General features: G+C 41.9%; 1 protein-coding gene across 3 annotated transcripts in view; it reads left to right on the plus strand.

The window, feature by feature from the left end:
* Positions 1-328: 328 nt before the first annotated feature.
* ZNF711 (zinc finger protein 711) overlaps positions 329-14,678 on the plus strand; it is a 1,503,904-nt gene continuing 1,489,554 nt past the window's right edge. The window contains exon 1 of one of the 3 annotated variants that reach the window (XM_044057135.1): positions 329-1,265. The gene's annotated coding sequence lies outside the window, so the exon portion shown is untranslated. The remainder of the gene's footprint in view (positions 1,266-14,678) is intronic. The other 2 variants (XM_044057133.1, XM_044057134.1) reach the window with 2 other exon arrangements.

The following is a 14,678-nucleotide window of genomic DNA, read 5'->3' on the forward strand; positions in this document are numbered from 1 at the left end:
AAAATGGATAGGGGCCCTAATGCTTACTACTGTGGAGCTGCCCACGTCCCTTGTGGACACATGCAGTATGTGATATGACTCGGGATTGCTACCCCATCCCATATTTCGATAATTAAGATACACTGCTGACATACCCTAAGTATTATTGGCGAGGCTTGTAAAGGCTCTTGTGCCTTTAGCCTAGTAATCACTCATGAAGAATAACCCACCGAAGCAATCGGGCAGCACTGCTTTCACGTTTCGTCAGGGTACATAGATATCCGCAAAGGATGCAAGTTAAAAATAACTAGTTACTCCCCCCGAGCAGTTAACTTATACAATTATACCTAGAAACAAAGCTTTGCCCTCAAACTCGATCCGAAATTCTCTCGTATAAAAAATGGTATACAGTTATAACCAACTGTGCCTGAGACCGTAAACAAATTTGCTCTCCAATTCTGCAGATATTTCAACACAAATTTTTCAAGACAATTGCCCGACACCTGTATATCTAAAGCGTACATTTTTTTGTTTTTGCTTAAAATTTTCCATTCCAAGGCCTACACCTTGTGATAATTTTAAAGGTTACTTCAATTATGTTTAAAAAGTTAGAACAGTTTTTGCATCTGTATTTTGTGAATATAACTGTAATGCCGGGCATTGACTGCAATCATCTGATTTACCAAAAATAATGTACAATTTTATGTGGGAGAATTTACAAACATGAGGCAAGATGAGGACACTTGAGTGGTAAGGTGAAGACAACGTTCTTTGATGCAATTCCCTTGAGAAGTAGACCTCTAAATGTTTTCCACCGACACACTTTGCTTGCTCTGGACGATTCATGAAAGTTATGTATCCCTGCAGCTCTGCACAGCGTAAGCGCCTTCTCCGGCCTTGGCCCTTGACTCCTTGTGAGGCTTTGCTGTACTAGACAATGAGCGATACCAAGCAGTTCAAAAACTAAGAAAGTGGTCGCCATTTCCACTCTAGCTGCCAGCAACTACAATCACTAACAACAGGAAAGAAAAACGAAAGCTTTCTGACACTTCCAGCTGCAGTTACAGTAATCCTGAGCTAGGGCGAGCGCCTTTGAGTGAATGACGTAACGCAGCCGGGACCGACCGAGGAGGAGGCCGCGCGTTCTCACTAAGCAGCCTGATTGGTCAGGCCTGAAAGACTTCGCAAACCCCGAATGCAGGCCTTGGCTTTCGTAAGCCGAAACGACTTGGGAGAAATTGTTTACAAATCCCGTGCACTACAAGGACTGGAGCAACGCTTACCAGGTAATTCTATGCGAAAATATGAAAAGTATACTGTAGAGCACAAAACGGTAAAATTGCTTGTAAAGCATGTAAAGGGCGTGGGGCCCACACCACGCAAGGGACTGTTGGTAGATATAACAATGGCGGAAAGAGCCTACGCCAACAGTAAATTCTATTTGTTTCCAGTTTTCGGCTTGTCTACCCAACAGCACCTAGACAATCGTAATCGATTTTTAGTACCATTTTTTTCTTAACGACCCTCCAACCAAGTGAAGGACCCTCAGTAGAAAATGGCGGAAAATAAACTGTCAATGGACACTTCTTTTTTCGTATTGTATTGATTTCAAGTTAGATGATACGTGTTTACTTCCCGGTATAATAAATCTGCACTGTAGAACTTTCTCTCCATATCTGTAAGAGAGCATTTGCCACTTTACGTAAGAGGCGGGTGCTCGCGGTTGTTGAGCTGCGGAGAGCGAAAAGGCTGTCTGCAGGGAGGCGGCCATCTTTAGCTCTTCTGCAGACAGATCTTAGTCAGTGGGGGTTGGGCGATTGACAACAGTAACTACTGCTGCAGACAGGACTTTACATAAACGGAGGGGGAGGCGGAGAAATGTATGCTTTTACGTTGGGTACTGAATTGCTTTAAATTTGATGTTCCCTTACTCAGAGTCCATAATCTATGTATTATCAGTAAACTATATTTATAATAATTCTTTTTCCCATTCCAGTGTATCACGTAATGTTTGTTAATGGTACTGAGATTGTTTTTTTTTTGCTCTGTGGCTGATGTTCAGTTGCATGTGGCATAATGTCATAGACAAACTGATCAATTCTTGATTTACTTGTGATTATTAAATGGATGTTTTTTTTTCAAAAATTGGAACGCTTTCGATAAGAGTTTAGACACAGTTTGATACAAACGGCAGATGGTTTGCTCGGAGTGGTAGGTGTTTGCTGTGTGATTTTTAGCTCTGATCTGTAGATATGGTATTGTCACTTAAGTTTTGTGCGATTCACATGTACGGCAGTCAAAAATTAACATTCATTTTCCTGTTTTCTTTGGGTATGACAACTTCTCTGCAGGCTATTTAATTGTTTTGGCAGAGATAAAAGTCCACGCCCCTAGCAGCCTTGTATGTTTTGATGGGCGAATGAAAATGAGGTCACTATAACTTGACCACTCCTTTTTGGTACGCCCATAGGTTGTTGACAACTTGGATACTTATGGATGTTAGTAGTATCTGGTGCAAATATATATTTTTTATTTTTGTTTGTTGTATTTGATAAATTGGGGAAGTGTTTAAAGTTTTTAGTAGTTATGCCTCAACTCTTCAATGCTTTTATGTGCTGTTGCTTTAGCGAATTTGTGTATGTATTTGTTCACATGTGTTCAGAATTTAACTATAGTGAGCTGTTTTTGTATAAAGGGGTTGTTTATCATTTTTCCTTTTGAACCTACACAGTCCACAAAGGAAATGATTGCATACATAAACACATTCAATGGAGTTCAATGACTGTTCACCTTCTTTGCTTAGGAATGTTCTAAAGAGTCAGAAATAATGGTGGGGACAAAGGATCAAAATCAGATATTTTTTTGAAGGATGCTGCAGAGTCTGAAACTCAAGCTATTTTATCATTATGTAGTAATTGTATCCCTTAATGATTTGCCCAAAAACCACACATTTTACAAGGAACGTACCAAAAATATGAGACAAACATCTGGACACTCTTCGAAATTTGGAACAATTGGGAGATATGCAAGGTAAGACAAGTTAGTGATGATAAACTTACATGCGTACTCATAGCACCCTTCCCCGAAACACACACGGACATTGATAAATGTGTTCTTGATCTACTTTGAGTGATGTCTTGGCACACTGGTTGTGTGCGAGAAGCACCCTCTTGGTTTATCTCAAAGTTCTGCAAGAAGACTGATTTAGTTCAATATTATGGAAGTAATTAACCCGGTTTGGTTTTGGACCAGTAGTCATCCTGTACACTGGAGTTGAGGTTATTGGGTTTAAAGTAATAGGTTTTGGTATATTCATTATCTCCTCTGAGGTTGGAAACAAGCTGGATAACTCATATGAGTGCACAGCTGTTCAGGATGTAAAGGAAAATAACCCACATTTCATTTTGACATGGGGAAGTATTGACTTTGCAGATAGAGAGAAACTGATGTTTTGCAAGCTGAGAGGGCTTGATATGATTGCAGTGTTGTTTTGAAGAGAAAACCTAGAATGCATATGGATCTGAAGGTGGAACTGAGAATGAATTTGAATGTATGCGCTAGTACAATAGGAGGATGTGATGATAAATTGATAGGTTGAAATGGAACCTTTCTTTTTTTTCCTCTGAAGAATTTATCCTGGCCGTCTGGTTTTGTGTTGGGAGGCTTTATGAGGTGACTGAAGGGAGGCATGTAAATTATTTCTTTTGTAAACCTGGCCAGTGCATGGAAAAGTGGAACATTTAAAAGTCTCAGTACCTTTAATACAAAAGAGCCTTTGTAAGTTTGGAAACCTGTTTTAATGTACAAGATGTTGAAGGTTACAGAGACATGCGTCTGGAGCGTTTCTTCCAGGGCCTCCCCTGAAAATTGGCTCGTTCCAAGTCTGACTTTCCCGGTTAGCAAATGTTAAAAAGATATTTCATGTAATAAACTAAAGAGAATTGTTTGTTTTTGCCTGTGTCTTTTCCATCACTGAATTCATAAAGAAAACAATGACAAGAAATGGTATTGTGGTATCCTTGTTAAGTTATATGTAATAAATTTGTGATACTTTTTTCAGCTTTTGAAAAAATGTAATACTTTCTAATTAAACAAATGGATCTTTTTTTGTTTGAGCTGTTGAAGATCAACTTTCTTGGTGTATGCCAGCCTACTTCATTAAATAACATATTTGCTGTCCTTCATTCATCCAGCGTGAAGCCTGTTTGGAGGTTGATGTTTAATAGCGTCTACAAGGATTTTGACTAGTTCGGTTTCAGGCTGGCCAGTAGGCAGCCGTGTATGTTATCTGACAGTGTAGAAACAGTAGTCCTGGCCTTGAGGACTTGCTGTTGGGAGTTTTGAGGGGGAGGTGTAGATGTGGGTTTGTGATTGTGGAGTACAGGAGAGAAAAGAACATAATTTGAGTTAAATGTGTCTGCTAATAGATTGGCTATCCTCAAAGTTTGAGTATGTTTAGTCATTTAATGTTATCTCTTTGCAGTGCCTGGCATTGTTTCTGAGGTTTCTGAAATAGGTAAATGCAGGTTTGTTATTTTTTTGGTTCTTTTGCTTGGATGGTTATTTCTACCTTGTGTCTGGCTTTGGCTAATTTGATTAGGTTCCAAAGTTCCCTGCTTAGGTTAGTAAGGATTTTTTGACATTTTGAGAGCTAAACTTATTTTTAGTATAATTGTCTGTTTTTATTTAAATTGTAGAGCCTGTTTTTTTTTTTTTTTTTTTTTTTTTTCACAATAAATTTATTTATTATTTATTTTACATTTGTTTACCGGGATAGTCCGACTGGATACATGTCCATTTTCAGCGGAGGCCCCAGGAGAAAAGCTCCACAAAGACAAACGTACATAGATTACACAGATGTTAGCAAACAGTTATAAAAACAAAGTGATTATATACAATGGGTTAGTAGTGTTCTCTACTAGGGACTCACAATTGTCATGGAGAGACCATTAAAAGTAAGAGACATCATATTGGGAGCAGAGCTTGGTGATGTACTTACAAGTTATGATAATTGCAGAATATGCTTTTAGTTTTTAACTTAATCAGGGTTGGTACATGTGCATAGCCAATTCACTTTGAGATACTGTTTGAGTGTTTTTTTTTTTTTTTTTTAAGAGACCTTTGGAGGATTGTAGGGTTATATAGTTTGGCAGTGAATTCCAGGTTTTGCCATTGAAGTTGGCAAACAGGGATTCACCAGCACAGTTATTAGCTTTGTGGGTTTGGACTAGCAGTTTATCAGTTGACCGTAGGGATCTTAGATTGCTATATGGCTTAATATTTTTAAGTGAGGGGGTATTTTCAGGGTGGTACAACATTTTGTGCGCTATTAAGAGTTGATTGAATTAAGCTGGGCAGTTCTAGCCACTCTAGTTGTTTAAAGTTCTGGCAGTGGTGGGGTCTATAGGTGGAGCCAGTGGCAAATCTGGCAATATGATTGTAGCTATGGGACAGCTTACCTAGTTCGGATTTGTTGAGATTTGAGGGTACAGGCGAGGCATATAAGAGAGTAGGTGTGATCGGGCAATTGCAGTCCTAGCCAGTGGGGTTAAAAATGTCTTGTTTCTATACAGTGATCCAAGTTTCTTATTGATGGTCTGTATGGTTTTGTTGACCTGTAGGTCAAATTTGAGATTATTGTCTATGATAATCCCTAGCAGTTTGGTGTGATTATCTGGGGAAGTAGTGGTACCATTGTTGGATGTGACAGAGAATGAAAGTGAGGTGGATCTACTAGTGGGAGAGAAGAGTAGAAGTTTAGTTTTATTGGGGTTCAGAAGTAGGCGTTGATTGGTGAGCCAGTTCTCGATAGTGTTAAATGTATTTTGGGTTAAGATTTGCAAGTCTGATGGGGAGGTGGCTGAGCAGATGAGAGTTGAATCATCTGCGTATTGGATGCAGGTGGCTTTAGGGATAGCAGTGTGGAGGTTGTTGATAAAAATAGAGAAGAGTAGTGGACCTAGTATGGACCCTTGAGGGACACCAAGTGTGAGAGGTAACTGGCTGGAGAGTTTGCCCTGCCGTAGTACCGCCTGCTGTCTACCAGTCAGGTAGGACTGGAACCACGGATAGCAGGCTTGTTAAGGGAAATAGATTTTAGTGAAAGAATGAGAAGTTCATGGTTGACCATGTCAAAGGCTTTTGATAGGTCAAGAAAGAGGGCAGAGGTTAGCCTATTATCATTCCTGTTTTGGTTTATGGCAGTAGTAAAGGAAAGGAGGGCTGCGGTGGTGCTGTGGTATGACCTGAAACCATGCTGGGAGTCTGATAGTAAGTTATTCTGTGAAAGGTATTGCATTAGTTGTTTGTATATACATTTCTCCATTATTTTGGCTAGTGGGGAAAGAATGACAATGGGTCTATAGTTGGATATGTCTGAGGAGCTGCCACCTTTATGGAGTGGGATGAGGTGAGATATTTTCTAGAGGGAGGGGATATCATTTTCTGATAAGTTTCTGTTGATGAGGATAGATATGGGATATGCAACGGCATCTGCAGCTATTTGCAGGTACTCTGCAGGGAGGAGGTCAGCAGCGAGGGTGGTAGGTTTTAGATTTTTTAGAAGTGTTTTGATAACACAATATAAACAAATAAAGCTTTATTTTTAAATGTGGCATTATATTTTGTTTGGTGGGGGACAGATACAGCCGTAAAGGATTGTACATTACTAGTGGTTAACCATTCTGGCTGATTACCATGTTGATAATATGCTCCTAAGAGTGACCCAGGGGTTGGGAATCTGGGTATGCACGTAGATAATAGCCTTACCTCTGACCAGCACATCGCCACAGTGGCGAGGAAATCTTTTTATGTTGTGCAACTTATAAGTAAGGGCATGGCATCTAGGTCCAAAGAAGTAATCATCCCACTTTATTCCGTCCTTACCAGACTAATCCTAGAGTACAGTGCTCTCTTTGGTGTGTACCTGACCAGGCATGTGCAGCAACAAGAGTGACCTCAGGTTCCTCACAAAAAGAATACAAGGCATAGCATACCTGCCTTATGCAGAGTGCCTTAAAACCATTTCCTTCTACTCAGTCTCCTACAGATTGCTGATGGGTGATCTATGATTGACTTACATGGCATCTACAGGCCCCACAGATATGAATATCATACATATTTGTAAGTCAAGAGCATCAGAATTACATGGTCTAGGGGTCTGAAGTTTGTGACTTAAACAAAACATGCTGGAGAGACAGATATGTGTCTCATAGACTGCTTTTCCTATGGAACATGCTTCCCATCCATGTGAAGCTATTAGTCTATTACCCAGTTCAAGTGCAACCTAGACCAGTGGATGGGGAATAGGAAATTCACACTGGGCCTTGCACCCATGTCCCTAATGGACAGAGGTAGCTTACAAATGCCTGGCTCTCGGTATCATATTCGGAACATCATTATTCTTTCAGGAAAATTTGGCTAGGTATAGAAAGTCTCCTGAGTTGGTAGCCTAGTAACAATCTATGGTGTCATCAAGTTATATGGTGATTTTGAATTTAGCCAGGTCGTCGCTCAGTTTTTAGTAGATTATGGTAAGGCCAATATATGAATACCAAGGTATTGGAAGATGCTTGCAGCTTCAAGCTTAGGGTAAATGTGACCGATCTGTGGTCCAATTTGACCAGGGAGAAAGTTGCAATTGATGGGGTGTAAAACTGTCCCATATTGCCATTGACTAAGTCTAGGATTTTATTGCCCCTGGTTGGAGTGCAGACTAAGTGGTGTGGAGTGACACTGCTTGAAGTTAACTATGCATTAGAAGAAGGCCAGGTAAAATACATTTTTGTTCTTGAAAAAATGATCTGTGCATGTGAGAAATGTTAAAACATTCTGTATTTTTTAAACAATGTTTTGGGCAAATAATTTGTGCTTACTATGAAAGTAAGGCTTGTTCCATCTGGTGAGTAGTATTCTGTGAAAAAAATGGTTAGGTTTTAAATTATTTGTATAATTTCATTTGGTTGCTTGGGCAAGTCTATGCATGCTAAATCTCATTTTTTTATGAAAATCTAAAGGAGATAGTTAATTCATTTCAGTAATTCCACAGCTTGTGCATGTAAAATGAGGGAATTATTTCAACTTGTGAACATAGGTTCATAGGTGTGTACTAGGCTAATGGCCCTGGGGCCTTTACAAGCCTAGCCATATGACTACCCTGACATAGTGCCACCCAACCTTAGTTCCCAGTGCCTCTATCGAGTAGAGCCACTGGTGTTATCCCGGGGTGAATTTTCTGTTTCCCATCCACTAATCAATATTTCTCTTGAAGAGGGTCAGTGAGGTGCTCTGCTTGACATGTATGGGAAGTCTGTTCCATAGCATGGGCAGTCTCTGAGTTACGAACCTGTCCTTCCAGCATGTTCTGTTAATTGTGGTAATGAAGTTGAGGTCTTTGGAGCGTGTGGTGCGGAGGGATTGGGATTTCTTTAGATATAGCATTTCTAACAGAGCTGGGTCAGACATGGTTTTGTAAATCAAGCAGAGATTGCCTCTAAGTAGGTGATAGGAGACAGAGAATAGTTGGAGTTTTTTGAGTCTGTCCATATAGGACAAGTGCTTAAGGCCTAGGATCCTTTTTGTGAGGTACTTTTGCGGCCTCTCCAGTTGTTGAAGGTGTCTACTGAGGTACATGCCAAATGGGGCATTGTACTCTATGATTGGCCTAATGAGGGAAGAGTAGAGGGAGACCATGACCTCTCTCTTCCTGGATGCAAAACCCTTAGTAATGAGATGTGCCACATAGAAGGACTTTCTGACCACAGTGGCAATGTGGTGATCAAAAGAGAGGTTGCTGTCGACCTGTGTTTCCAGATCTCTTATAACATTTTCTGTGTTCAGTGGACTACCATCATTGTGGTAATTCACGGGAACTGGGTTTTTCTCAAAGGGGATGACTACATATTTTTTGGCATTGAGCTTAAGGCCATGGTTCTGACACCAGTTTTCTTCACAGTGAGGCCATTCTGTGGGATGTCAAAGTTAATAATAGCTCCCAACTTGCAATCACCTGCGAACTTTGTCAGAGAAGTAGATACCAAACAGGAGAGGACCCAAGACCGAACCCTGTGGGACTCCACTCATGACTGGTGGGCAGTCTGATTGCGTCAGCTCCTTTCACACTGTAGGTTCTATCTTTGCAACCCACATAGTGATATAGGGGTTGATGCCTAGCTTAATGAGTTTTTCTATGATTCCTGAGTGGGGAATGGGATCAAAGACCTTGGCCAGATCAAGGTAGGCTGTATGAACCACCTTGCCTTCATCCACAGCTCTGGTGACTGACTCAAAGAAGTCGACCAAGTTGAGCAGGCATGATCTACCCTTCACAAAGCTAAACTGTGTGGGATCCAAAGTGTGGAGATTCCCTATATCCTTGTTTATTAGGTCCATGATGATGAGTTTCATAGCTTTGCATATCAGACTCGTCAGGCTAATGGGGTGATAGTTCCTATGGTCTGTAGTCGCTTCTCCTTTGTGGAGAGGGATGACTGTAGCAGTGCTCCATTCGGTAGGGACAAAGCCGAGGTGAGGCTGTGATTTGAACATGGAACACAGGTGAGGTGCCACAGTAGAAGGAAATTTCTTTATTTCAAGGACAAAGTGAGCGCTTTCATGACCTTCCAGGTCGATTCATCAGTCTTAATCAAACATCCCATGCCTTCCTTGGTGTATATGCTTTCAAAAGTATCCAGTCAGTTAAGACAAAACAAATATTTTTATCAGACTCAGTTCATTTAAAAGTAGTAGAAAAAACATAAGTAGACATAAAACTGTTAAAAACAGTATGCAAGTGCAAATGTGAATGCTTATAGAACTATGTAGAAGGGAATCGGTGCTTTAAGGCTCTTGCCTGTAAAAATGGTTTCAAAGAAACAGTTTCATTGATGCCCAGGGGATTGTATGCATTTAGTTGCAGAATCCGTTTTTGCTCAGCCTCTTCTGTTCCATTTCTAATGTATGAACCACCTTGCCTTCATCCCTCTGATATTTTCTTCAAGAATTCCTAAAACTAAAAATTTAAAAACATGGTGTATCCCTTCAGCTTCTATATGTTTAGCTAGGGCACTACTCACCTTTTTGTGTACTGTGTCCTTCATATGTTTTAAAATGCATTCTTTGAGCATTCTGTTAGTCTTGCCCACATAAAAAAAACTTTACAATACTGGCGGAAACTATAATGGACGATGTTTCTAGTCCTGCTGTCTGAATAGAAATTAAATTCTAAACTTTTGTGGTGGATGTACAAAAGTGCTACATGAGAAAATGTACTTACAAGCTCTGCAGTTCCTGCACATGTCTCTGTCCTATCTGATGTGTTCAGGGACTTATGTGTTTGGGTTTTATAACATAGCTGCCTTTTAAGTGATTTTTTTTGTTTGTAAATGAAAAGTGGAGTCCAGAGTCTGACACCTTCAAGTTCTTTAGTGGCTAACAATATGTTCCAGTTTTTCCTAAATCTATCACAAAATTGACTGACATCACTTATGTAATGGGGAACCCGAGTTCATCCCTGGAGTCAGTTTCAGAGTTATCTCTTGTAGTTTGTTCTGAGAAGTAAGGTCTACCCTTCCCTTGACGTTCTTGATATATTCCTTTTATGGTTGTGTCTTTTTCTGTCTGGGTATATCCTCTATCAAGTAGATGTTCTTCGTGTTTCACTTTTGCAGTCATCACACTTGGGTTATCTGCCTGCAGGTAGCCTTCAGTCGGCCTAAATACCAGAGTCCTGGGATTTCTGCGTCGGATGTTGTCGTGTCTTCCATGACGTCAGGTCATCAGGGGTATAAAACATGCAGCTGATGCCATTACATCAGCTTTTCTTGCCGAGCGGAGCCCGAAGCAGAAGCAGTTCGCAGGTGCCAGTCTGCCACTACCTGAAATTTTTGTTATTCGGGTTTCAGACCTAAAGTCTTCTGAAGCTAAGTACCCCATTGGAGATCCTTTTTTCTTGCTCTAACCGATGTCAGAAAAAGTTAATAATTGTCTTGCCTGTGGAAAGCAAATGCCTCAGAGATTTTCATTCTTACTGCGTCACCTGTTTAGGCCTAGACCACGATGTTCCTCGCTGTTGGTTTTGTGCCCTGTTCAATGCCCTAACTATTCGTCGTCGGGCTTTGTCACTAAATTCTTTCGCTCTCGTTCTCTGTATTCCGAAATGGCTTCGATAAGCCATCAGACTACTGATCTTCCGAAAAAAAGTAAGGATAAAGACAGACAGACCACATGGGTCCAAAACTGCCGAAGACTCTTCCGTTAAGCTAGTCGCCAGTACTCAGTGAGGTGCTTTCGCAGCCCCTAATACCCACTTTTACAGATTCGCAGGCCTCTTCTGAGACCCATTCGGAGTCCGGTATGCTGCGAGATGCTTCTTCGACTATGGGACTTGTGGATGTCTCTACCTTGGATGGGTCTGGAGCCGCTGTGCAGGCACCGGCTTCTGAAGGTATTCAGACTTTCTGATGTTCGTATTAAATGGACTACTTCGTTTCTGAATAAAACTACCGAATTTCTCAGGCACAGAGCTCGCACTACACATAGGAAACCGATGACCAAAGCACATTCTCAAGCTCTCGTGCCACAGAAACAAATGCTTAGAATGGTTGAAGACCTTATTACTTTAATTAGGGGAATCCAGCCTTCCCCCTCTAAAAGGCAAAATTGGTTTTCCTTCTGATTTACAGAGTTTGATGACACTGATCCCCTCAGATTACCAGGACATACCTTTATGTACCTATGAGGATTCATATGGAGAAGATTCCATTCCCTCTGCCTCCCCCCCAGAGGACATTTCTTTTGGTGAATCCCTGCAATACCCTCAGAGAGCATTTCCGCTGGGAGTGCCAGGAATACCAACCATCCAAAAAAGAGACTCTGGGGAATTTTTAAACTTGCCTCTAGCAATCCCCCCTGTTCTGGAAATTGTAGATGATGTCTTCATGGAATCCAGTCTTACCCCTGATACTTTGCCACCAGCTCCTAGAAAGCCTGACTAGTACTACAGAGTGCCTGACTCTCACAAAGTTCTATTTAAAAATCCCACTGCAGATCCAAAGACCGTTTCCCGGGGACCTAAAGGTACTAAGGCTACTACAGCCTTCTGACAGGGATTCTAGGGCTTTAGACAGATGGGGAAGAAGGTATATACCTCTGCAACTCTTGCCATCAGGGCTTTAAATTGCCAATTTCACATGTTGGAAGTACCAGCAGCATATTATGGAACTAATTAAACAAAAAACTATGTTGATTCTTGATTGTGCAGAACATAAAGATTTACAAGAGTTAATGCATTCTGCCAACCAAGTTGGAAAACATACTTTGCAGTGTGGTTTTGATGCCTTAGAATCATCTTGCAGGGCTGCTGTCACTGGGTCTGTTCTTAAAAGGCATGCTTGGCTGAAGGAACAAATCTTGCCAGACCATGTCAAAGCAAAATTACGAGGTGCTCCATTAAACCAAGAACGTTTGATATTATGTAGTCCTATCTCGCAGTAATTCTTGCTGGATGGGTTCAGAGTCGATATTTGGCTCCGACTCGGCCTATACTAAAGCTCGAAAGCTTTTACTGGCTCAAGGCTAACCCCTATCCCATGGTGCCTCATGGCAATTCCCCAGATCTCGTTTGCCGCAAAAGCTTCGAGGTTGTCTCACTACTGGCTTGTTGGCCAAGCAGTAGATTTTTTTTTTTTTTTTTTTTTTACTAAATCTTGTTTTCTTCACCACTTCTTTTTTTCTTCAATTTTTATTCCTTATAGTTAATAGCTTTTCTTGTGTGATTGTATTGAGTGAGTGACTCCTATTTCCCCCCATAGGATTGTACGGCCCGTTTCAGTTAGAGGGCCGTAATTGTCCATTTAAGTTAGAGGGCCTTTCTTCCCTGAGTGTTACTTCTTTATAATAAAAAAAAAATATGTATATTTGGTATTTTTATCTCAGTAGATAGTATTAGTATAGTTAGCGTTGTTGTCTTTTTTTTCCTAGGTAACTTTATTAGTTTGTTCTTGTTAGCATGTCTGAGGAAAAGGACGGAGAACACAAGGACCATCGCCCTTCGGGGTTTAAAAAATGTGATAAATGTTCACAGAAGATGTCATTGACAGTCAAACTAGCTGTGTGTACTGCTTAGGCGAAGCCCACTTACAAGAACCATGTACTTTTTGCCATGCTTTCAGTACTAGTGTTCTGAATGACAGGAAACGCAAACTCATAGATAGAGGTCTTATGACCAGTTCCTTCCAGGAACAGCTGGAACTTGGTCAGACAGCTCCTAAGACTACCAAACAAAAATCTTCGGCTCCAGCTTCGGAACTGTTGAAAAAGTCCAAAGCGACGGAGCCAAGGAGTTCTGGCTCCGATTCCGCTTCATCTGTCTTGGTGCCGTCGGTCTCTTTGGTGTCAAGGCAACCTTCAGTACCGAGACAGTTATCTGAGATTGACCCTGTCTCTCTTACCTTGAGCTTTTGGAGAGGAGGAGCTCTCCTTCTGTCTCCACCTGATCCTCCAGGACACTCTCAGATGCGGACATCGAGTGGGTGGTGAAGAGGTTGCTTTCTGACCCAGGTCTGGCAAGAAAATTGGCCCCTCCGGACCCAAAGGCTTCAGAGCCGACCCTTTTGCAATCCACTGCTGCTGCTCCTCAAACTGCTTTATTCTCTGAGCCGATCACTTCAGGTTCCTGTATGTTCGATCCTTCGGTTCAGAGAATTCTTTCTGTTTCCTCAGAACTGATAACTCTATCCTCAGCAGTTCAGTCTGGGGCGGAGGGATCTGGGAGCCAACTCTCTCGAGTTGACTCCGAGGGGGATAGTCACTCTGATTTTTCTTCAGAACTGACCCTCCCTCTCGGTGCTTCGGCTCGACTCAGCTCGGTTTCCACATCTGCTTCAGAGCCATTCCCCCTTGCTCGGAGCCGACCATCCGTCTCCTCTGAGCGGAGGTCTTCGGAGAGGAAAGACCTTCGAAGCAATAGAGAAGGCTTTATCTTCCGCAAAAGCCATACCTTTGGAACAGATGTCCCACCAGCAGCCGGCAGCAGCCTCTTCTCCCCTGCCTCCCCCACAGCACAGGGAACCAGAGACTTAAACAGCCCCCATTGGAGGTGCCCCCTCTTCTGCAACCTCCCCAGATTATTCCACTGGAGAGCTCCCTCGGAAGTGGCTTTGTAAGCGGAAGCATGTTGACTAACCTGGGTCTGTCATGTCTGACACTGATCTGGAGGAATCAGAAGGGTCCCCTTCATCCCCCTCTGAGGATGTCTCCTTTTCTGACATCCTAGAAATCCTCAGACAGAGAAGTGATTGGAAGATCTCTAACCCTACTGACGACGAATCGGTTATCTCGAGGCCTTTGGTTCCCAACCTTCCACCTCCTGCTTGACACTTCCTTATGACTAGTTCATGGGGGTCATATCGTGGAAAGCCTGGACCTCGCCAGAGACAGTGGAGCCTGTCCCAAGGAGGCCAAACAAATTTATGACTGCAGCAAAAGATGCCTTTTCTTTCCAAAGGGGTTCCTGTTGATGCTGTGGTGGTAGCAGCGGCCACCAAGAAGGAGTTGTCCGAGGCATCTTCCAATATCCATCCTCCTAACAAGGAATCCAGGACAATGGATAGGTATGGAAAGCGTACCTTCTCTTCAGCGGCATTTACCGTAATATCGCCGAATTACCTTTCCCATTTTACTTGACTTCAGAGGGATCTCCT

This window comes from Protopterus annectens, chromosome 15.part0 (assembly GCF_019279795.1).
Source record: "Protopterus annectens isolate FY-2018-M chromosome 15.part0, PAN1.0, whole genome shotgun sequence".
In the NCBI taxonomy this organism is placed as follows: domain Eukaryota; kingdom Metazoa; phylum Chordata; order Ceratodontiformes; family Protopteridae; genus Protopterus; species Protopterus annectens.